At 36.5% G+C, this 25927-nt stretch overlaps 1 protein-coding gene across 1 annotated transcript in view; it reads left to right on the top strand.

The window, feature by feature from the left end:
• gli2a (GLI family zinc finger 2a) overlaps nt 1-25927 on the top strand; it is a 76038-nt gene that overhangs the window by 15626 nt on the left and 34485 nt on the right. The window lies entirely within an intron of this gene.

Here is a 25927-nt window from a genome sequence, read left to right as displayed (position 1 = left end):
TTCAGGGAGAGCAGTGGACTGCGCTGTCCATCTGACAAACATGAAGATGGTGAAAGACCTTTGAAATGCTAATGACCTGCTCATATTATGGCATCGTACTGTTTAATGAGGGGTTTGGTGGCCTGCCATAAGAAAGCAATGATCATAAATTGTTTAAGACAAAAGTAGAAATAGGGCATCGGTGTACCCGCTCTTCAGAAGGGTGTTATTTTTTGTCTCAGTGTATGATGTTGTGGGTTATTTTGAATGTGAAAATTCATATTTAAAACAGAAAGAAATATGATTATAGGAAATGCTCAAGGAATAGTACTTCATTTCATTAGTTGCCTGCTGAAAAGGCTTTTGAATACAAACCTCAGCGATGGTGAAGGACCTTGCTCTCACCACTAGAGACCAGAAGTTTTACAAGCGTGTATAAAAAGATGTAGACAAGGAAGTTGGGATCTTTTCATGAATTTTTCATTCAATTTAGTGTTACACTGGAATGATTCTCTCAAAAATTACTCACTCTTACGTCATTCCTAACCTGTATGACTTTTTATTTCTTCTGTGAATCCCTGGTCATTTTCTTTATATGCAGTTACAATAAATGGGTGATTATTACTGTTGTTTCTATTAGTATATAAGTCTGATTTTATATATTGATTGTTTTTAAGAAAATTGTTAAAATATTGTAAACAACGTTTTAATTTGTTTTTAATCATAAATATTTGTAAAATTGAAATACTGTTGATTGCCATACTGTTCCAGCCATTGCTGCATATACGGCGTTAAATCATAAATTAATAAATAAATAAAACAATAAATGGGTGAAGCTTTCAAAATGTATCATTTAAGTGGACTGAAAATTAAGTTTTTGTTCACTGAAAATCTTGTTATTCGCTCTAGTTCTCCTTAACATGTTCATAAGTGTTTATAAGAGAATTAGCAATGCCCAATTCATAAACAAATGTTTCTTTGGTTTGAATGGTTTGATTAGTCTGAATGGTACGTTCACAAATCATTTTTAACAGTCTTCAAGTTACTAAGTACTTACTGTACTTCAATTTCATTTTGAATTCATTTAAAATATAGTGCACAATATGAATAACTTGGTGCTTTTGTGTCATTTTTTTGTTTGTTTTTTTTTTAGCTTGAAAGCTCCCTACCCCATTCACTGGGGGAAAAAACAACCAGTAGGCTATCATTTTGTGTTCAACAGAAGAAAGTAAGTCATACAGGTTTGAAAAAACTAACAGAAACTATCCCTTTAAAACGTTAAAAAAGGTATTTTTCTATAAAAATATTTGCAAAGTTACATATACTCATTCCTGTCCCTGGAAATCTGCCTCCCTGTATGGTTTATTTCAAACCCTGCCTGTAATTGCCAATGAACCTGAAGACTTGGATTTGCTGGTTGAAGTGTGTTTGACTAGAGTTCGAGGATCTGAACCCTGCAGGGCGATATAGATCTCCTGGAGCAGGACTGAACTTATTTAAAGCATTTCTGAGCTATTCGATACCTTTTGTTTCATCTCACTTTTATGTCTATTTACAGCTTTTATGGTGCAGAATTTGTTTTATTGAGATCAGTTTAGTGGTTACAGGGGATCTGCAGGATTTATTAGCTGCTCAGTCCAACTTTTGTTCAGTACCTCGAGACAATGTGTGCTCAGTGTAGGTACATGATACGAAGTAGGAACAAGGAAAGGTGTCAGTGTTTCAAAGGAAAATCTGCAAAGAAAATTCTCTGACCACAACACATTCTTTCCCACCAGTTCAGGCCAAATTTTAAACCGGTGTTCTCAAATTTAATGTGTCCTGACATGATCCCGACCAAAGTCAGTCCAGTTGGCGGCCATTTTGGTAACACCCTTGGGCAGTTACTTTTAATGATGCAAGCACAGCTACTGCTGTATGAACGGCAAAGACCGAAAACTGTTTGCAAAGCTTACGCTTTAATAACACACCACCGCTCAAAAGTTTGGGGTTGGGAAGAAGTCTCTCGTTCTCAGTAAGGCTACATTTATTTAATCAAACATACAGTTAAAACATTAATATTACTGTTTTAAAATAACTGTCTATTCAAATCTTTTATGTAATTTAATACACTTTACAATGTAAAATTGTGGCTGCACCACTTCAGGCAGGCTTAATTATCAAGTTTGGTGCCAATTAGTTTTGTTTGGATACCTGTATGTGCCTGGTATAATATCAGCAGATTGATGACAGGTGGTGGAGATCATTTTTCCAGGCCTTTTTCATTTGTGGAAGCACACCGAGCGGTTCTAGATTGGTCACAGACACCATGTCAGAGAAAAAGAGGTATTTCTTTATCCCTTCTAAATAGTTCTCTGTAGAGACGGGGAAGAATGGGTAAGGAGGCTGGGTGGGAGGAGCAGAGAGCAGTGCGGCGGGCAGCCCAGGGGAGAGAGGCAGTCCACCAGGGGTCAAGCCACTGGCAGAGAAAAATGTGGCTTAAAAAGCCGCTCTATCCACACACAGCCCACTCTAAAGGGACAGCCACTAATCTTCCTGAGAAAGGGATTTATTCTCTTTTTTTCCTCCGCCTTTCCTTTCTGTTTCTCTAAATGAGGCCCTTCCGCTGCAGTGGGTTTTCTGGTCCAGAGAAAGAGGATCTCTGACAGGATAGCATGAGCAGGCTGCATTTAGCCTATACTGGAGTTTTAGGGTTTTTTCTTCTTCTTATGTTTACCAGTTTATCATGTCTTAGAACTATTACAAGTTGTATGCACACATGCACATATGATTTTTTTTTTCTGTAAAATTCTCCAAAATGGTAAATAGCACCATAAAACTGTCATAAATAGTAGTCTATACTACTAAGTGCTTTGTTCCAGTTGTTTTTAGCTGTACTATAGTCTGTGTGATGAATTTAAGACATTAATCTGTACCCCTGTACTTGAATATGGCATCTTTAATGGGGTCGCACATTGGGTGACAAGCGCAGTACTATGTCTTCAAATACTTTGTTTTCTATTAGTGTTTCAGTAATAAGTTTGTCTTTTTGTGGCTTGAATAAAGTCTATGCTTCGGATAGAGAAATATCGTAATATAGATCACCCTTTGGCTTTTCCTTTTACATTAATGGCACTTTGTTCATTCTTTAAATGAACTCTGGGCCCGTACAGTGATTAGATTCACTTTTTTGGACTGCCGTCTTGTGTAACCGGCTTTAGTCAATATGCTAGAACCATTGGCGTTGTTACCACTGGCGATGTGATTTTGCTAAACTAGCGCGAACCCTACAAATTTATGGCATGAAACGAATAGTTACTTTTTCTCTTGCTTTCGAAACTACCTCAGTCAATACTGACCCCACCATTGCCCGACACCCGAGAAGTCATGCTGGCAGCTTACAGGAAGGCCTATTGACTGAGTCTGAATTTTTTTTTTTTTTGTTCCTGTCAGATGTGTGACCGCCCACTATCTGGAACAGGCTGCAGTCTTTGCAGAAGATTGATATAATTTTAGAGTGGGAAATACTTTAATTTCGGCTTCCCAAAAGGTGACCAAGACTGTGTAAAAGCACCTAGCCTTGATCCTTCCTCGACAAGAAAAACTAAAGGATAATTTTATTGCCGTCTTAATTTTTCTTCCCATTTTGTTATTTCGTGCTGCTTGTTCTCTCTGTGTGGAAACAAGCTCTTTCACCAGCGGTTAAAGGGATTTGTGCAAAGTTTCCTTCATGTGGCTTTTATAAACAGTTAAGTAAATGGCTTTCCAAGATCCCCCTGCTCTCCTCATCTTAAATTTCACATGGGGGACTGACCAGCCCCAAAAGGGGATTTAAAGATTAGATATGGTAAGTGAAAGCAGGGGGATGTCTTGATTTTTGTTTTTTCGAAGAGTCCACAGGCATTTGATTGTGGCATAAAGTCTACTTGAAAAACATGAGATTCTGATCAAGAAGTTGAAGAAGTAGCTCCTCTCCCTTCCACACTCATTAAAGAAAGTAAAAGTCAGAGAAGTGGTGCCCTACATACGGAATGAGACTGGAAAAAGGAAGTCCAGTGCGCTATTCCTTCAAGTTTGCTTGGATTCGGTCACATGGGTTTTAGTCTTTTTACTTTTCGACAGTTTGATGTTAAAAAAAATGTCTGGTGTATTTCGAACATTAGTGTGCTTGAAAATAAAGAATAATATATGTACACTGTTAACATCTGAGTTCTGAGGAATATTTAAAGTGCTCTGAAAGTACTTTTTATTTTCTCTCTTTTTTTTTTAAACAGCCTTATGCATTGCAAACTTTGAGAAGATTCACTATTACAAGGGAAGACAAACTCGTTTTGACCCATTTCTCATATGTTGTATCTGCCAGACATAACACGTTGACAACGATACACCAACCACACAAAGATACAATGCATAACTGACTGAGAAATGAAAGAATGTGCCTCTGATATTACTTTAATGCTGAAAGGCTCCTTGCTTCAAAGCCCCTTGTTAAAAGTCAAAAAGAGGGAGCTTTAGGCAACGTCTGCGCACATAAATCTCTCCATACTGGAGACATCCACACACACAGGGTCCAAAGACAACATGTTACATTCCAGGGCGTTTACAAGCAGTGGGAGAGGAGTAAGGAGCAATATATGGATGCTCCGGGGGATTAGCCCACTCCCCTTCTCCTTCCCTGTTCTTCTCTGCCTCCTTTTTTCTCCTTTTTTTTTTTTTTTTTAACAGCGTGCCATTCCCAGCATGAACCGTTTAGTCCTGACTTCAAACTCTGAGATAATTCCATCCATTTTATGTTTCCTAGTGTGTATTCAAAGGCTTTGGAGACTCGCTCACACACAGGTGTTTTTGGTGGCCCCTTTACTGTCATTTTTACTTTATTGAGAATGAAAGATTAGAATACATGTATAAGGCTTGGGCTCAGGCAGCATACGGTGAAATTAGGCCTGTACCTAACACGTCTGTACTGTCGTTAATGAAAACAGGGTGTGAACCTCTACCCACACGCAGTCCTGAGCCAGACCCGCATCCCAGTGAAGCATGACAGGAAGAGAATGTCTGAAGTCTTCCAGATATTTACAGAGGATAAACAAAGACAAAATTTGTAACTTTGCTTCATTACAATGCAAACAGAAAAAAACTCGTTTTAAGCATTTGTAATGATGCACTCTTTTCATGTATGTATTAATTTAGGTCATATAGAGGCAATTAGGGATGCACAAAAATATGTGGGACCATATTAAAGATGTTTATTTTTTTATTTATTGCTGTCAGTCAATATTGGATATTTAATTGCTAATTTGATCTATTTTTACATTTATATTGGCTCATTTAGAGTTCATGTTTAACAACATTAACAATTTAATTACATTGTTAAATGTAATTTTTAGCAAATCAAAATGAATATACATTTTTCATTCTGTACATTATAATGTTGCAATGACTAAATGTGACTAAAAGTGGATTTTAGTTTATATAGAATGCATTTGTAGCATTTAAAAGATGAATTTAGTTTTTGGTTTCTTAATTTTCATTTATATAACAATTTAATTACATTTATTGGATATTGCCCATAACATTAAAAACAGCTAATCGCTACTGGCATAAATTTCAAAATTGGTGCACCATAGTGAGTATGCTGTACAAAAAAACATTAGAATTTTATTTTCTCTTACGCTAAAGTTATAACTTGTTCTTTTTTTAACTTCTTTTTTTTTTAGTAGAAACTGTAAACCAAGAGGGGCGGAGACTAGCAAATGGTCCGTTTTTTTTTCAGAATACGGGGACCATTGCAGGAGGTCTGCACAGAAATGTATGTTAAATATAATATCTCAAAGCACATTTATCAAATGCACAGCTGCAGAGGGGTCTAGAATATGCTGCTTTCCAGGGAAATTTTCCCACAGATTGGCGGTTGGTGTGTCAGCAGGTTGTCCTGCGTTGAAGACAGGCGGAGGGGGGCCGACAGCAGTAGTCATTTCTGGACACGCTCCAAGGACAGGGCCTAGATGCGCTATAGTAAACTGTGCGACCAGCAAAATAAGCAGAGGGGGTTGATTGTGTAAATGCAGTCTGTCAAGTGATAACAAACAGAGGAATCCTCCGACCGCGGGTGGACAGACAGACGCACAGAAGCTTGCGGTTGGCTTCTTTGGCCATTCATTCAAGTACTGAATGTCAGTGGCCAGTGCTGTAGTAGCTCTGTCATACATTTTTTGTTGCACAGTATCATAGATAGATCGTCAGGACTGTATCAACACAATCCTGTCCTGTTATCTTTGTGCCCTTGATAGGATGGCAGTGACCTAGTGATGGATCTGGGCTACTAACATAACAGTTGCAGGAATAAATCCAGATAGTAGTAACCCATGATAACTCCACCAAAGCACTGAACCCAAGATTGCAAAGGGGAGACTGTTTCTGTTATTAATCTACTGTAGTCACTTTGGGTAAAATATGGATGCTGATGCTTGCAAGTAACAAGTACTACTTGTGTGCTGTATTCCAGATGTTCTGAAATTATACTTTTGGTGAGAAACAGACTGAAATTTAAGTCATTATTCAGTTATCATTTTTCCCTCCAATGAGCTGTTAACTCAAGAACCACTGCGACTAAATGAATGAGTCAGTGATTTGAACTTGAGAACAAAATCAGTTTGATTCATGAATTAATCACTTATACTGGATTTGTGAACCAAATATCTGACTAAACAGAAAGATTGGTTCACAAACCAAATAGCGAGTTCTGTCGTGAACTTGTAAACTCTCAGTGAACGAGTCAATGAGAGCTGGGATGAATGTGAAAACATTTGTAAATAATGACATAAAATTCAGTCTGGTATCAGAAGATGTTCAATATAAACACATTTATTACATTTTTTGCACCTTTTTTTGAAGAACAGCTCATTGTAATTGCATGGAAAAGGGCAACTAGTACAGTCTTGAAAACATATTTTGTGTTTAACAGGAAAAAAAAATTACAGGTTTGGAATGAAATAATGGTGAATAAATGATGACTTAACTATTTCTCTGAGACTTAGTTTTCAGATAAGACTCTAATGAAACCAAAAATCATTCAGAGAGGAGATTGTTTAAAGTGGTAGGGGGAAAAAATCATCAGAAATGTCTGCTGTGCACTTTTTTTTCATTTGTAAAGAGAAATTTGAAGCCTTATGTGGGGCTTGCCATGTTAGCTAGCTGGCTCTTTGAATTTCCGCCTTGCAGATTTGATTGATTCGCAGAACAAGTGCCCGTAAACCTGCTGGTTGAAATGTCAGAGAAAACAGCGTTAAGAAAATAATACATGGATAGCTATTTGCTCAGATTTGCTGAAGCATTGGCCTCAAGAGGAAGCGTCCGGATGTACAGTATCATATGTACTGCTCACTCCTCTCCTTCTGTGTGGCCTGTGGGCAGCCGGGAAAACCTGCCAGAGACCAAAATCTTTTGGAATTTTGAAAGCTTGTACATGGGAAATGGAATCAAAATGTTTCCTTACTCATTTGCTGCTTGTAAAAGCCAGCTCACACTGCTGGCAGCAGCTTATAGTCTTAATCATTCTTAAAACAATTTTCCCAAAATAAGTCTGGCTTATGTTAAGAGAAGAAGTGAAAAAAAAAAAAAAAAAGTGTAGCTTTCAGGAAAATGGACATCATTTCCAAATGAAATCCATGCCATCGGAATACTTATCCGGCTGGAACCACCGCCTACACACCCAAACGGTTCAGAAAGCAGGTTTTTGGTCATGCAAAGTCCAAGTTCAAGGCCCGTCTGATTCTTCAGGTATAAATTGGTGTGAATTTAAACTCTGTTGTGGCTCAGGTAATTTCCCACAGTGTAAACTATGCATTCTTGGTCTGTGCTTCAAAGAGAGAGAAAAAAAAAAAGGTCATTGCATGGCACCAGCAGATACGGACTTGTTCCCGGCCCCAGCGTTCCTTCTAACCCTCCTCCTCCTGGAGCCGAGCGGTTTAACCTGGATCCAGTAGGATAGTATCTTATCTTTGACTCACACGGCATGAGACCGATGGAATAAACAAGACATGCACTTGACATGTTGTGGCATGGAGCCATGAAGGTATCAACAAAGGTATGAAAGATCAAAAAGTAACAGGAAGCAGAGTAAAATCTCAAACGTTTTAGCATGTATTTGTGCTCAATCACAATGTTCTGATAATGTACAGTGAATTATGGGATTTAAAGGCTAGTAGAAGATACATTTCTTTACGGAGAAATCAAACGTAATAGTATTTAATTACAGTGGTCGCTGCCATTTTTAAGTGACGTCACATCGAAAATACAGTTCCATTCAAAAGTTGTTGTTTTTTTAACAATTTTTTGTTCAATTTCAAATAAATGTTCATTTGAACTTTCTATTCATCAAAAAATGGTCACGGTTTCCACAAAATATTTAGCAGAACAACAGTTATCAACATTTATAAAAATAAGAAATGTTTCTTGAGCAGCAAATCAGCAGAATGATTTCTGAAAGATCAAGTGACAATTTTTTTTGCCACCACTGGAATAAATTACATTTTTAAATGTATTGAAATAGAAAATGTATTTTAAATAGTAATAATATTTCACAATATTACTGTTTTTAAACAAACAAATACAGCCTTTGTGAGCATGAGAGACTTCTTTGAAAAAACATTTTTAAAAAAACCTTCAAACTTGCTGCTTAATGTTGCATGATTGCAACATTAATATTTGTTTTAAATAGGGCTGTCAAACGATTAATCGCGATTAATCGCATCCAAAATAAAAGTTTGTGTTTACATAATATATGTGTGTGTATGGAGTATAATTATTTTCTATATATAAATACACACACATGCATATATATTTAAGAAAAATGTGTTATTTATATATAAAATATGTATATATAATATATATATAATATAAATATATATACACAGTATATACATGCAAATATTTCTTAAATATATACATGTATGTGTGTGTATTTATATATAGAAAATAATTATACACCGTACACACACATATATTATGTAAAAACAAACTTTTATTTTGGATGCGATTAATCGCGATTAATCGTTTGACAGCCCTAGTTTTAATTAATTTTATTGATTAGTTGTTGTAATCCTACATTTTGCATTTTTAAATCATCACTTAAATTCTTATTTCATAGTGTTTTTTGTTGACTCTATTTGTATTATAGAGAGAGAACAAAGAATATAACTTTTTGTTCCCCTCATGTGTTTCTGTAACATTCAGTTAATTTATGTATTCATTAGCTCTTAACTGGTGTTTGGGACATAGCCAATTAGCAGTCTGCTCCAGGTAACGTTTTCTTCTGTCAAGCGAGTCTCGCCCTGCTGGCAGCGACATAGAGGCGTCTGGAGCCAGAGGGAGCTGTGCCGGCTCTGCCAAGAGCAGGAGGCCAAAAAGGAACATAGTTTCTCCCACACAACCCACCACTTAATAGCATAAACATCATTGCCTTTATATTACCATTGTTTGCGCAACCGCAGAATAGCTAAATGGATTGAGAGCAATGTTGACTGAGACCTTGTCACTGACAGACTGAATTGTAGTGTTGGGCCAGTGTGTAAATATGCTTTCTCTTATCTAATTCAAGTAGTCAGCGAATACCGCAGGCATTCAGAGCAGGCCTCCGCTGTGTCAGCGCACCGATATCATGCAGCAGACTTTTGATTTGCTGATAGATTTCAATGGAAAATTATTTAACAAAGCGAAGTATGTTCTCAAGAATTGATTTCAAATTCACACCCAAGGGAATGTTATCTTATGTACACACACACATTTATTTATTTGTTTATTTATTTCAGTTGATATTGGATATTTAATATAAGTGCATTTACATTTAGATTACCTCACTTTAAATGAACCTTAAAAAAAAATTAATAATTTAATAACATACTCAAGTGTCCTTTTTTCTTAATGAATACACATTTTTCATACTGTACATTATAATGGTGTGATGCCTAAATTGTTGATTTTTTTTTTTTTTTTCATTAATGTACAGCAGTATAGATTCATTTCGGCCATTTACTTATTTTAATATTTACTGGCCTTTAAGGCTTTCCATTCAAAGCAGTATGCTTACTGTTATTAGAGGCTATATTTTTTTTCCAGAATCAGGCATGTCTGTTATTGCAGGTGGGTTCATGCTAACTCTGCAAATGAAGCCTGCTTATCCCCCTAAATAGACCTTGTGTTCTCATCTGTTTGTGTAGCCCAATTCTGACACCTCAAGAAACCTCGAGCTGGCAGGTTGTCAAATGCTCTGAGACACTGTAATTGGCATATAACTGCTAATGATAATGTCTCAAACAGAAGAATACTCAGTGTGACACACTCGCATGTTCAGTTCACACAAACTATATTTATATAGATATTTATGCATTAATCTATCTATCGTTCTGTCTGTCTGTCTATATCTATCTGTGTCTGTCATTCTATCTATCATTCTGTCTGTCTATCTATCTGTCTGTCATTCTATCTATCGTTCTATCCTTCTGTCTATCATTCTCTGTCTACCTATCTGTCTGTCATTCTATCTATCGTTCTATCATTCTCTGTCTATCGTTCAATCATTTTATCATTCTATCATTCTGTCTGTCTCATTCTATCTATCTTTTTATCTATGTATATATCTGTCTGTCTGTCTATCTGTCTATTGTTCTGTCTGTCTCATTCTATCTATCTTTTTATCTATGTACAGTATATATCTGTCTGTCTATCTGTCTGACGTTCTATCTGTCGTTCTGTCTATATATTGTTCTGTCTGTCTGTCTATCTATCGTTCTATCCTTTTATCTATCGTTCTATCATTCTCTGTCTATTGTTCTGTCTATCTATCTGTCAGTCATTCTATCTATCATTCAATCATTTTATCGTTCTATCATTCTCTGTCTGTCGTCTATCTGTCTGTCATTCTATCTATCTGTCTCTCATTCTATCTATCGTTTTATCTATGTATATATATATATATATCTATCTGTCTGTCTGTCCATCTGACGTGCTATCTGTCTATGTATTGTTCTCTCTCTGTCTGTCTATCTATTGTTCTATCATTCCCTGTGTATCATTATATCTGTCTGTTATTCTATCTATCTTTCTGTCTATATACTGTATTGTTCTGTCTATCTATATGTCTATCTATCGTTCTGTCGTTCTATCATGCTATTATTCCCTGTCTATCTGTCTGTCTTTCTGCCTGTCATTCTATATTATCTTTATTTCTTTCGCCCGTTCTATCATTCTATCTATCATTTTATCTATTGTTCTATCTATCTGTCTGCCATTCTCTGTCTATCGTTCTGTCTATCTATCATTCTATTTGTCTATCGTTCTATCTTCTATCTATCTTTCCATAATTATTTTATCTTTCTATCAATCTTTCTATAATTCCTCTGTCTATCTTTCTATCTGTGTATCGTTCTGTCTAAACTTGATATCTTTGTACCCATGTCATGTCAGCTCACTGTAAGTAAGTCTTTCAGAAACCAAACGCTGATGCAGGGCAGCATCTGATACCCATTGAAGGATCAGCTCGTGGATGTTAATACATCTGTGGCACATGTGTATCTTCATCAAGACGGCGGCAACTGTTAAACTTCAATGCACTTTGAGATTACTTTGCGAGAGAGGATAACTGCTTTTTAATCAGATTTCTCGGTAAAGCATGGTTCTGTTTTACGCCACCGTTTCTATCGCGACAGACGTTAGAAAACCAGATGTTTATTTTGTGTGCGTGGATGTGCTACTCTAATTGCCGTTTCTGTTTACATTTGTAAACATGCGATTGCATTTAATTTCTTTTGGGGGACATGAAAGAAGATATTTTGAGGAATGTTTTTGTTCAAACAATGAAAGTCAATGGGGTCCAAAACATCACCGTACCCCATTGACTTGAATTGTATGAAAAAAAAAAAAATTTCAAGGTACCTTTTGTTTGTGTTCTACAGAGGGTGAATTATTTATACGTTTTGGGTGAGCTGACCTGTTAAGATACAAAAGATAAAGAAAACTAGAGTAAACACACACTCCTTAGCAAACTCTAAATGGAAAACAGGAACATTTTGAGGTGCTTTGATTACTGTCTAAATATCTTTGTAAGAGAAAACTTCTGGCAGTCATTTAGATTTTTGGCCTAGTGACAAAAACTGATTCAGAACAAAAGCTTCATCAAAGGCATCGTGAACGATGAATGCAAAATTTGGGTTCCATGTTTTAAGACGCATGCAAAAATATTGAGACTCATGTGCTGCCCCGCAGGATAAATCCACAGTCTCCATGTGAGTCATTTTATTCTGGAAAATCACCTGGTGGTGTTTTGTGGTTTAGATACTGTAGAACAGGCTGGCCGAAGTGTTTCATTGTACCTTACTGGCTGAAGGCACAGCAAACTTTTCTATTCCGTAGTCTGTCATCATTCAATAGTGTAATTTTACCTGTCAGTAATTATTAAATTAAGGTGTCTAAAGTGACACCCCTCTCTATTATGTGTTAATGACCTGCCTCTTAGCTCAGACAGAGTGTATTGTATTGCTCATCTTGGCTGTCAGGATGTGACCAGTTAGCCACAGTGGCTCTTAGTCTCCACTTGTTTTAAGTATTCACAACACATATCTTGAAGCTTGTCATCTTCTCTTTCTTTGCCTTGAGCTAATTGCTGACAATTATCAGTCCTAATTTTACTCTATCGTCATATATGTAATGAGAACGGACTAATTCAGACAGGTCAGTCTTGAGTGGGTGCTGACTTTAACAGTTATAAGAAACTTTAGCACAAAGATGTTCTGATGGTCTTTATTGTCAGTTTTTCCTGCAGGTGTAAGGTTTGACTGTAAAGAATGAAAAGACACTCATGTAAAATTCAAAGCTATCTTATCTTTGTAGTCTCCTTTCTCCTATTCGGCTGAACAGTATACAGGTGAATCTCATGCAAACCTGCAACAGATCACAACTAAATTTACCACAAAATAAGAAATCCGTTTTTTTTAACATAAATTTTGTGCATAAAGCCTATTGTTAGGACCACTGCACTTTTTTTTTACATTTTGATTTTTATGACAAATAAACACGATTTATCTAGGCATTTTACTTATCAGTTTTTATAAACTTCAGAAATTAAAGCCAGTACAAAAATACTGCCAGGAGTGTTAGTTCAGTATTAATTTGTTGCTATTATAGTATTTTTTTATATTTGTATTAACTTTTTTTTATTTCCAGTGTACACATATACACACACACACACACACACACACATATATATATATATTTTTTTTCTTGTAATTTTGTATTTGATATATCTATTTAGCTTCAGTTTAAATATTACAATTTTACTAAAGTTAATTTTAGTTTAACTACTAAAATCTAAAATTCAAAGTACTTCAAGTTTTTAATCAAATATGTATGTTTTATTGTATTTCAATTATTTTAATAATCAAAAACAATTTTCAGTTTTAGTTAACTATAACAAAACTGCTACTAGGATGTAGGCTATATATAAATATTTAGTTAAATATGATATCATTGGGTTTTGTTGTTTTTTAGCATTATGGTAATGGATAAATGATGTAGTTAATTGAAGTCATGAAGCAACCATTATACCTCTTATTAGATGGATACATAAATAATGAAATAAGTGTGAAATATTTTTTGATTAGTCATAATGCAAACTTGTTTGAATACATAATGCCACAATTGACAAGTCAGAATGAAGTATTTCAGAGAGCTGTTTAGTAGTTTCGTGGGCTGAAATATGACCTGGACATGTTAAGACTATAACCACTGCATTAGAAGAAGCACAAGTTGTCTTAATGCTGCTCACTAATGCTGTAAATTACAGCTGCAGTGGAGTTTTGGCATTTCCCCCTGCCCCCATCCTCCCGTCCCCTATTTAGCACTGCAGGCTCTATCTTCAAACAATTGGCTGTTTGCCCGCTTTGTCTCTGTCCTAGTTAGCACTGTGCCATTGAGCTGTGAGGTCAGTCACTGGCACTTTTCAGTAAAGTGTTGGAGGGCTGTCTCAGACCCCTCTGAAGTGTTTACCTAGACCCCTTTCTTCAGCTTTAGCCCTCCCTGCGGCCCGCACTAAGATAAATATTGCCCTGTGTAGAGAGCTCTCCGAGAGGCAGACAGAGGCAAGCTTCTGCTCGTCTGACAATATTTACAAGAGCTCTAAGAGGAGTTAAACGAGTGTGTGAACAAAACGTAGTAGACTCACAGTTGACTTTTGTCCCGACGTTAAAGACAAGGATGTTTTGAACTTTTAGCTTTGATTCAAGACACCACTAAAAATGGCTCAGGCGTGTGCACAAAAATTAAGAGCAAGTTTGCTGAAAAACATTATATATGATAGCAATAATTAAATGAAATGTGACAATTCTACACACTATTTTCACTCATTTTCAGAGAGGAGCCCTTGTTGCGGTCTGACCGCAAATGTTGTTTTGGATCCCACTGACAATGAAAGTCATTGTTTCAAATCATTTTTTTTTTTTTTTATCAAGTTTTTATATTTTTTCTATTTCCTACCTTACCCTACCCAATCCTATCCTATCCTATCCTAAATCCTAAATCCTAAATCCTAAATCCTATCCTATGGGGAAATGCTTTAAAAAACAGTGCCCCACACAGTAGCAACATGTAGCACGGGTCTGTCCAGGCAAATATTATTGGTCGTTCACAATGACGAGGCGCTCTCATTAATTTGTCTTGTTTGTGTTCTTTCATTTGGACTTGAATGAAGAGAGACATATAAACTAACATTTGCCCACATCTCCCCTCTCTGACCTCCCTTCCAGTGTGGGTAGGGGAAAAAAAATCTACACGTGTTACTCAAGGGTTCTTGTTTATTTAGTTTTATGCTTTCATTGCGGCCAAGTAAACATTTCAGTTGCAGTCTGTTAGAAAGTCAGTTTTGCAAATTGTGGTTTCAGAGGTATGGGGCAGGATAGCAGATTACTCTGTGTGCTGCATTCAGAAGACCCTTACATTAGAGCTGGTCTCTAGTGCCTCTTTACCTGGGTTCACCTCAGCAACCACCAAAACATAGGATTAGTTTATTTACAGGGAGATTTTTGACTGAAAACGAACAGGATTTAAAGCTGACACGTTTAAACATTAATTAAAATTTCAACTGGAATCATATTCATTCTGTACGTGGATATTAACGTAAAGCTCACACCAACCACTTAAATGACATGTTCAGCATTCAAAACATCTTGGTCAGGCTTGGTGAAGCCAACTGAAAAAATACGCTTACAGGATAAGGTCCTGTGTAAACATTTAGAGCACTAAAAGTAGTAAACAGGTGGGCTCCCAAATTGGAAACAATGGTGGGAAAAGCATGACTTGACTGAAAGGTTTCCCATAAGAAAGGACATTCACTGGATAGCACAGGACTACCACAATGATTTATGGACACCAGGCGGCATGGCACAAAGAAACATGTAAGTTCCTTAAGTCTTACTCATCACCGGAAAGGAACAGGTCTGCTCTTCTTTACTTCCCCACTCAGCCCTGTTTTTGCCACTACTAGAGCCAACATTTTTGTGAAGTTGAGCTGGGCAGTATGACATTTGTCATTTATTAATGATTTGATGGTAGAAATGCGTCAACCAAAACAATTCTATTGTATGTTCTTAAAAACCATACGGTGTAACTAAAGGTTGAATGGTTCCCAAGCAACATTGCAACTTTGCATGTGAATATCGAATTAAACTGTTATGTGGTCACTAGCTACGTTTACATGGACGCCTTTTGTTTCAATCGGAATGAATTAATTCTGATTGATGAATCCGAACGTATTGTTTACATGAATGCTAAATAAAGTGATTGGGTTGATGTGCTTGTTTATATGTCACAAGCTTCAAATCAGAATTGATTTTTTGAAATGCGCACACTCTGCAGGAATATACTAAGTTTCCTGCTGTTTGTTTACGCATGCTATTCTCCTACATTGCTTCTTTTCTTTGTTTTAAAGAGCAAACCACACTAGGAAATGACGAGCACATGAACCGTTGTGCCATGCTGCTTATATTTATCAACCAGTAAAACAAGGCGTCTGTGGATAAGAGTCCGAAACAAGGACTGGTGGGACAGTTGTCCTACTCCACTTCACAGATGATGAGTCGAAGGAAACTTTTAGAATGACACGACAGTCATTTATGAAACTTGATTCAACAACAACCGCTTGTTCCACGCGTCATACATTATTTCGGCGTCATTGCACTTGCACGGAACTCTCCAGTTTTGGTTTTCAATCCGATAAAATGTCCTCTCGATCTGATTGGAAAAAATTTAAACCACCCCTTACAATCCGGATTAAATTTCAACTGGATTTGGCCAATTAATTCCGATTGACGTGGTTACGTGTGTCTTTTTTTATTCCGACTGTGCTACTGGTCCGATTACAATCAGATTATTAGGGTCTATGTAAACGCAGCTACTATTACAGGTGAGCAACTGTGCATATATAAGTTATTTGCATATACCATGTCCATGTCTTAGACAAAATGTTATACATATTTACTTTTTAGTTTTTACCTCATGTGACATAATGTAAATCTTTTGTATAGTTGCCAAACTTATAATTTTTTTGATATACATTCATCAAGTAAAAAGTGTTTTTACATTTTGTTTAAAATTTGATTTATGTATGCTCATTACCTCCATGACCTCCCCCATAATCATGGGTCATCCAGAATTTGAGACTCTTGTGCACCCTCCTTCTAAAACTTTGTGAATCATGGTACAGGCGGAATGCACCCCTTTTGTCTGGGAGAAAGAAGCTCTCATCCTCCCATCCCCCTTTCCCCTCTCTAATGGGAGGCCCCCATTCCGGCCTGTTAGACATTTTCCTGCACCCACCCACCCCCAGCACTCTGTTGCTATCCCGTAAATTGAGCTCTCCCTTTGGAGGCACTAATTAAGAGTCCTAATCCTCTCATCCGCAGAAAAGAGGAGGGCTGACGGGAAACGTTTCCTTGCAGTTCATTATCTATGTGTCCAATGGCGCTGATGCTGGCAGTGCCTCTCCTGGTCGTAAATGCTGTAAAAAAAAAATTGCAGCCGTCTGTAAATCATCTCACTTTCTCAGCGTGATGGCATGAGATGGCTATCGTGAGCCAAGACGCTTCTGGTTAAAGTAAAGAATGCTGCCAATTTCGGCACTGGTGGTAATGACAGGACTCTTTGAAGCATGTAGGGTCCAAACGGCTGAGTAAAAAGTAATGGATGGCAATGAAAGGCATGAGCCACGGGGATATGGCAGCAAGAGGGGAAGTTTCATCCACGGGAAGTGATGCATTCACAATGGAAAAGAATTTTAATGAGGGGTCTTATTGTCTGTGGCATTGAGGCGAAGCATTTGTGACCTGGAATTGCACAAAAAGGATGTTAAATGCTGAGTAACAGGAATGAGTGCTTTGCTGCGATTACTTACTTCATTCCAACCTGCCAGGAAGACCACTGCCTGGGTGTAGGAGAATAACAAAGAGGCCGAAATGGAGAATGAACCAAAGCTTTATTTTATGAAAAGCACAGAATTGCTTAGCGTTTGTGGCCAGAGGCATCTGAAGTAGGAATACAAACAGAAAATGGAGGGCCCCCCTAGAGAGGGCAAAGAAGAGGTACCGCAACCAGCCTGTCTGACCCCCAACTGAGGCATCCACAAGACCAATAACAGTGTGCCTTCACAGATGTTTTCAGTTTAAAGGGTTTACAACAAATTCTTTCACATAATTCCCCAGAGCATGTTGCAATCAGAGCCAACATTTGGCTAGAAAGTCAGGATCCTATTTTATGTAAATGGACTATTAGCTGAACTGTATCTTCTCGCACCTGGAAACCTCTCTCTGTGCTTGAAAGTCATGTTTTAAAGCATCGTTCACCCAATAATGATCAACTCGCCCTCATGTTGTTCCAAACCTGTATGACTTTCTTTCTTCTGCATAACACAAAAGATGATATGTGACACTGGACCACAAAACCAGTCATAAGTCGCACGGGTCATATTTTTGTGCCAATAGCCAACAATACATTGTATGGGTCAAAATTATCGATTTTTCTTTTAAGCCAAAAATCATTAGGATATTAAGTAAAGATCATATGTGACATTGGATCACAAAACCAGTCATAAGTCGCACGGGTCATATTTTTGTGCCAATAGCCAACAATACATTGTATGGGTCAAAATGATCGATTTTTCTTTTAAGCCAAAAATCATTAGGATATTAAGTAAAGATCGTGTTCGATGAAGATATTTTGCACATTTCCTACCGTAAATATATATAAAAAATGTTTTTGTGAGTGGATGCAGCACAATCGTACATAAATGGACAACTTTTGCACCCTCAGATTCCAGATTTTCAAATAGTTGTATCTCGGCCAAATATTGTCATATCCTAATAAACCATACTTGAATTGAAAGCTTATTTATTCAGCTTTCAGATGATCAATAAATCTCAATTTCAAAAAATTTACCCATGTGACTGGTTTTGTGGTCCAGGTCACATATTTTAAACAACTGTTGTTGTCTATACAATGAAAGTCAGTGGGGTCCATAACAACGTTGGACCCTGATGGCTTTCATTGTATGAACGGCAACACTGTTTCACTGAATAAAGAAAGCCATACAGGCATTTTTGTTTATATATTAGAGATTATAGGGGATTTCTCGTTTTATCACTCCATAAATCAGAAATTAATGATAATAGCAAAAACAAAAAACAAAATGAAATAAAACTGTAAAGTTTGGTATTTGTAAGTATTACAGTGGAGATTTCTGGCTCATTGCATGAAAAAAAAAAAAAAATCTTTTTGAGAAAACGGCCTTTAAAGATCTGTATTGTTATTGAAATCTACAGACCAAACAGAAAAAGTATGATAAAATGAACACTTAAATGTGTATTTTAGGGTGTTTTCATTACACTAGTCTGAAAGAAGGCAATTAGCCCAAAATCTCACAATTTGACAAGTGTATGTAAAAACAATGTTTTTACCTGGTAGTAAAGTTTTTGCTACTGTAGGTCTCTTTTCAGCCTTAGCATGAAAACTTTTGGAAACCACTGCTTTATGCAACACTGGGGAAAATATCATCTCACAATTTGTTGACTTTTTCTAGTCCACTCAGATAACAAGGTCTCACCCCCATGTGAACCCAAGCAGGGATTCCCTCAAATGAATCACTTTGGCTCTTGAGCTCTTGCTTTGTCTTGATGTGGGAATACTTCCTTCACGGCCATAGTTCCTGTTGTAAAAGATCTTTTGGTGGACCAGTAGTGCTGAAGCAGCACTGACCACTGTTAGTGCATCCATTGTGTTAATGGACATCCTTTGTATCAGCCGCAGTGCAGAGGCCAAAGGGCCTCGTGGAACACCATAGAGACCAGCGTTCCCAAGAGAAGATGAAGAAAATGAACTCCCTTTTCCGTTTTTAGATTTGTAGAGCTTAAGGGAGTGCATAACCATGAGCCTGTATTGGAAACCCTCAATCACGCTAAGCTGATGTTTTCTGGGTTTTCATGGGTAAGGAACGATAGTGTGTACTCTAAAAGCAGTAAATCACTGATTCAAGCAAGCACCAAAGGCACAAAGTAGCTCTTAAGAGGATGTCTAAGTGCCATTTTCAAAACCACAAATATCAGTGCTGTGACCCCGCAACCAGTCATCCAATGAGATTTTGAGGCATGCTATATGGATGTCAGATCTTTAGTGTGATTGTTTTAATCCACCCATTTTAAATGACTAACTTTGGTTTTGAGAGCTTTGGCATTCTGCAACCTCATAATATCTACAGCCCTGCAGATAATAGACATCTTAGTGCAAAAGTATGTACTTAATCTTGACAAAACACATGTGTTCAGTGTTCATTTTATTGATTCAAATATCCTTTAAGTATAGTTAATATTTTGTAATTTCATATTAGTTCATTTCAGTCCATTGTATTCTGATGTTATATACTGTACGTGTGTGTGTACTCCTTGTAAAAATACTACTTATATTAAGCAAGGATGCATTAAATTGATCAAAAGTCAAGTCAGTAAAACAGTTATAATGTTACAAAGATTTCTATTTAACATCAGCATATTAAAATGATTTCTGAAGGATTGTTTGACACTGAAGACTGGAGTAATTGCTGTTGTAATAATATTTAAATGTAAAAATATACATTATAATTATATTTCTCAATAATACTGTTTTAGTGTATTTTGATCCAATAAATGGAGCCTTGGTGAGTATTTATTTATAAAACAATAACTGTTTCATCAGTAATTTTGATGACAAGATTAGCAACTTTAATGATAAATCAGGTGGGTGATTAGCTTTACGTGTAAGTAGTCTTGCTGAGACTTTTATCATCATCTAAGTGGCACTGTTACACCAAAAGCATGTTAATGTGTTGCAAAACACACACTCACATAGTGCCAGCTCTATACCTTGTGCTGTGATACATTGGGGTTAGTTGCTGGTGACCCCACTGCCCTGATAGCTTTTGTCCAAGGTCTGAGACATTGTGGAAGTATCAAGACAATTAAGGTAACTAGTCCAGTGCCTCAGAGAGGCTTAATAAATCACATTCGGCTCTCAGGGCTTATAAGGGCCAGCAGCATGCTGGAAATTTTGTGAGTGATTGGATGGATTTTGCCAGTTGTTTGACATGGCCTTAGACTGCCGGAGAGAAGCCAGCGATTGTAAACATTAACAGGAAAGGCACATAAGGCCTGCCGAGGATCTGGAGCTACTGTATTTATGACAGGGTTTTGTAAACCTAAGACCTGCTATGAACTAACCCTCTGTCATTAATGACATTAGGAAAACATTAGTCAAAAAAAAAAAAAACTTCAAACATTAATATGATACCTTGTGTCTTGTTAATACATTTTAATGGAATGTAATTTCTTTATGACTAAGTCGACAAACATTATATAACGCATGGCAGGTTATAACTGGTATCACTACCATTTAAAAAATTAGATTAGATTAGATTAGATTAGATTAGATTAGATTAGATTAGATTAGATTGGGTCTGATTCTTTTTAATACTTTTACTCAAGTATTATATTGATGAAAAATGACAGTAAAGACATTTTTAATGTTACAAAAGATTTCTATTTCAAATAAAAAAAAAAGTTTTTTGTTTTCATCCAAAAATCATAGAAAAAAAATTGGATTTCACAAAAAATTTTAGCAAAACAACTGTTTTTAACATTGATGAATATTATTTTCTGAGCAACAAATCAGCATATTAGAATGATTTCTGAAGGATCATGTGACACTATGGCTGTAAAACTATGGCCTTTAAAAAAATCAGCTTTGCCATCACAGGAATAAATTACATTTCTAAATCTATTAAAATAGAAAACTGCTCATTTAAATTATAATAATATATCACAATATTACTATTTTTACTGTATTTTTAATTAGATAAATGAGCACAATTTCATAAACATAAAAAAATCTCACTTTTGAACAGTAGTATACGTTTAAAATTGTATGAAATGCTTCAAAGGTTTTGTTTAGGCTGGTAAGCAACAACAAAGCAATGCACTAAAACTACTCAGAACACCTAAAGGCCCGGGTGTACTTCATTTTCCACGTTCTGCTCCCTCTCTCACACAGTTGAGCATGAGACCCTTTCAAAGTATACTCCGTTAGCCGTGAGCGCGGGAAGACATGAGTGGACTTTGTTTTCAAGAGCTTAAGTCACTCGCACATGCCCTGTTGTATGCGGACCGTCCACGGACCTTCCTGATGATGAAAATTACAGTGCGCGGCTTTAGCATAGCAACAAGGCAATGACCAATATTCTATTTTTTTTTTTTTTTTTTTTTTGGACAAATTTCCAAACAAGCAACTTACAATATTCTAATGTGACACATATTAAAGGATCTAGTTAACAAGAGGTATATCAGTTATTGCTGTGGTATGGATGCCATAACTTAATCTACTTGGCCTTTGCCAGAAATCCTCTATTAATAAGAAATGTATCGTTTTACAAAGCCCCTGGGGTGTTAAAAGAAGAGTCATTCACTTAATACTTCCTTTCAGTGCTGGAAGCAGTTTTCGTGCTCTTCCCTAAACCCCTAATCCTTCTGCCGCCACAACTAACGCCTTGGGAAAAAACCATCAACACAGGCTAAATAGTGATGTTATACAGTGTGACATTTCCCAGGTGCAGGATGGATAGAGAAGACAAGCCTCCTTTTTCTCCCTGAGTATTTAAATGTTGCGTACTGCTGCACACCGATGTGTGCCATTAAGTCAAAAAAGGCCTCACTAGGTTGTTCAAAAATGGGAACAAATTGCATGCTACCATGATCGTCTGACTCCACTGGTGGCTACCACTCGGCCTGCGGCTTCCCAGGGTTCAAGGCAGCTTAGGTATCTGGTGTGGAGCGGTTTGCATGGTGCTGTGTAGTTAGGCCCCTTGCCAGGCCATTCTGCTGGAATTTCCTGTCTGAATCGACTCCCTCCTCGTTCCTGGAGCGAGACAGAAAAGCCTTTTTAATTACACCGCTGCTGCCTGGCCTCTCAGGATATTATTATTGTTCTTGAGTGCTTCCTCTAAAGATGAGCTACTCTCAGTACAAAGCAGCCTGTCTCTCGGCTCCGTTCGGACATGAAAAGTGAATGTTTTTCCTCTACTTTGAGTACCCGTTGATAATGTCTACCACCTGCTATTGTCTTTAAAAGGATATAAAACCACAAGCTAATCCTGCAACAGAACGTGGATGCCTTGTTCTCACCAGGTCTTGACAGGATGTTTTGCACATTTGAAAAATTATAATGGGGGACTGAAACAATACTACTTTTTGTAACCTAAACATGGTGCTAAATATTATTTTTTTAAATGTATGTATGAATAAAACAAATATATATATATATATATATATATATATATATATACATACAGTGTATATATATATATATATATATATATATATATATATATATATATATATATATATATATATATATATATATATATATATATATATATATGATAAATTAATTGGGGGGGGGGGGTATAGAATAAAATAATACAATTTTACTTAAAAGTTTAGATGCATTAATTTAGATGCATTATGATTGGATTGCAGCCAAAAAAAAAAAATCATACATTTCGTAAGTATTTTGGTGAATTTTAATGTAATATTTTTAACCCTAGAATGTGCATAACAGTTGAAATTTACTTTAATGTCATCATGAAGTCAAAATTGACCATTCCTATTTTTTATGGAATACTCAGTCAGAAAATGTCAAAATCTGTCATTTTATTCATAATAAATTTAAGATAAATTTAAGAAACCATCGAAAGATTTAGAGCACTCTTAATAACATTCTTACGAACTTTTAATCTCAAATGTTCTGTATTATTATTATTATTTTCATTTTCATGAACCTGGCCACAACCTGAACCTGGTCTGTTTTAGGGAGAATTTTTATGCTCAAACCTCTTGCCTTTGGTAGGAGCATATCATGTTTTTCAATCTAGAGAAGAAAGTGGGTCAAACCATAAGATCACACCTGTGTATCTTCACGAGCGGTGGACTTTGGTCCTTTTTTTGCTCCAAAAACAATGGATGATGATGATGATGATGATGATGATGATGATGATGAAATAAGCCCTTCTCAGGCCATCCAACTATTTGCCCTATCTCTGGTCAGAGTTAGTGCATCCAAGATTAGGTCATTCAGTGGTTGCCATCCAGAGAATGACTATTATATGATGTTTGAGTTTTTTTTGCTGTGAATTTATGGTGTTTAATGTGAAGCATTGCATTAGCTCAGTGAGAGAAAAAATTTAAAACTGCTCTTAGTAATGAACATTAAGCGTAGCTTTCTAAACGTTTTACCTCATATATGATCCTCCACGCTTTACAGCACCAGTTCCCATCATTCTTAAACACACAGGAATCCCATGAGTTTCCAACGGCTTACTCAAGCGCTGACATGCTGCACACTTGGCCAAAGCATCAATGAATATGTTATGTATATGCATGCTTATTCTCATACACGCAAGCCCTCATTACGTTGGCCTCTACACCAGGATTTGAGTAATGCCTCTCTATATCCAACTCACCAAGGAAAGGGAGTCCACCTAATTGGCAAGGAAAATGCTCTACTACAGCCTGAAAGTATGCAGTCATTTTGAGCTTTTGAGATGGATTTAAGCCATCACACCATCATCCCTCCCTGCAGTTGTGAAGTAGGCTGCTTACCTGTCAGTTGTACTTTCCGCTTTTGACAGTGATGAAGGGGTTGAAGAGTTGATCATTTCTCCAGGACAAATTCCACTGGAAATACCAACATTTAAATCTAATGCAAGCTCACAAAGTACATTACCATACGCTGTTTTTTTGTAAAGCTTTGGTTTCAAAAATGTGACTCTTATTACAGCTCAAAATCTTTGAATTGAGTTTGAGACATTATGTTTGGATGAAGAAATTATAAACACTTGCAAAAACAAGAGAGAACCAATACAAAATTAACTGATTATACTAGTCATGTTCTTTGCAATGTTTTTGCTCATACTTAAACTATTTGAAAAATATAAAAAAAATTCCTCATATTTTTGTTTAATCAAACTTGTAAGGTCATTAAAAACACACAACCCCTCTGGACATCACTTTTGGCCACTGTTGTATAATTTTATATTTATGCATATTAAATTACATATTGAATATATTATTTATTATTATTATTATTATATTTATATAATAATTTTTATATTTGGTAGATTGATTGGCAGTCTGGTAAATTAGTATGCATTTGGCAATGGAATTAAATAATATTTATATTAATAATAATTAAAGTAAGGATACTCGGATTACAGCGATTTTATAAAAGGGTCCATTTGTTTACTACAGTATTGTTTTGTTTTTTTCTTCATTTTCTGAAAGAAGAAAAAAGTTATTTTATATGATGGGCCTCTTTCATACTTACAATTCCAGTAAATAATGTAAAATGATTGTAGTCTGAGTAGGTCTCGTTATTGGTCTCGTTCCCTGTGGTATAACATCTGCTTATACTAAATGATAAGAATAACTTCAATAGAAACCTGCTACTTGCAGGTGAATGAAGTGCAGGTTTTTGCACTGAAAAATTGTGCAGAAAACTTTTTAGTGAATTCGCCCCAGGTTGTTGGACACATTCTTTATAGTCTTGAATCAGGATAATGCATGCTTGAGAGTCACCGTGATGATTGGAGTGGAAGCGGCAGCTCTGGAATGCTGACTCATATAGGTCTCCTCCTGATGGGCCCCTGAGAGGCTCCTGTGGCCCTTCCCCACCTTGATCTACCCTGATCTCCTCACAGGAGAAGATAATGATCTGAAGACTTTACCCCCATGTTCTCCGGTCAAGTCTGACTCACCGGTGCATGTTATGCCCAAGAATTTTAATACAGGCGAGGAATGGGCACAGACAGACGCGCACAGGAGATGAGATGATGAGTCGATCCAAAAATAGCTTCAGGAGCTCATTAAGAGCAAATAGTAATGACAAACACACATTTAAGACGCAGACAGTATACTCTATTTAGTGCTTACTCAAAGATCTATAACCACCACCTCAAGTAAGTTCCAGTCATTAATGAAAGCATGTTGGTTTTTAACAAGACCCCCTTAAAAGCAATCAACCTTTTTATGACAGGAAGAGCATGTTTCAGTCCTCTCTTTTTCTAGCCCAGACAAATAAAAACTCATCATGAGAAACTGTAATTCACTCATTGCACATGTAAGACCACTAATATTGACGAATCGTCTGTAAGTTTTCAAGCTCAGTTTTAAAATCAAACATGGTTTGGTATTAGCATGTTGCTAAGCTAACAACACCATACTTAGGCTCAAATAAGTTTACAAATCGGCTTCATAGCACATTGTGAACAAATACATTTTGAATACATTTTTCTCCTTTTCTTCTTGTTTCTATGGTGTTATGCATAACGTGTTTATGTTTAGTGTGGTTTGAA

Source organism: Scardinius erythrophthalmus (genome assembly GCF_964197995.2).
Source record: "Scardinius erythrophthalmus genome assembly, chromosome: 6".
Lineage (NCBI taxonomy): Eukaryota > Metazoa > Chordata > Actinopteri > Cypriniformes > Leuciscidae > Scardinius > Scardinius erythrophthalmus.
This window is presented reverse-complemented; position numbering and strand designations above follow the sequence as displayed.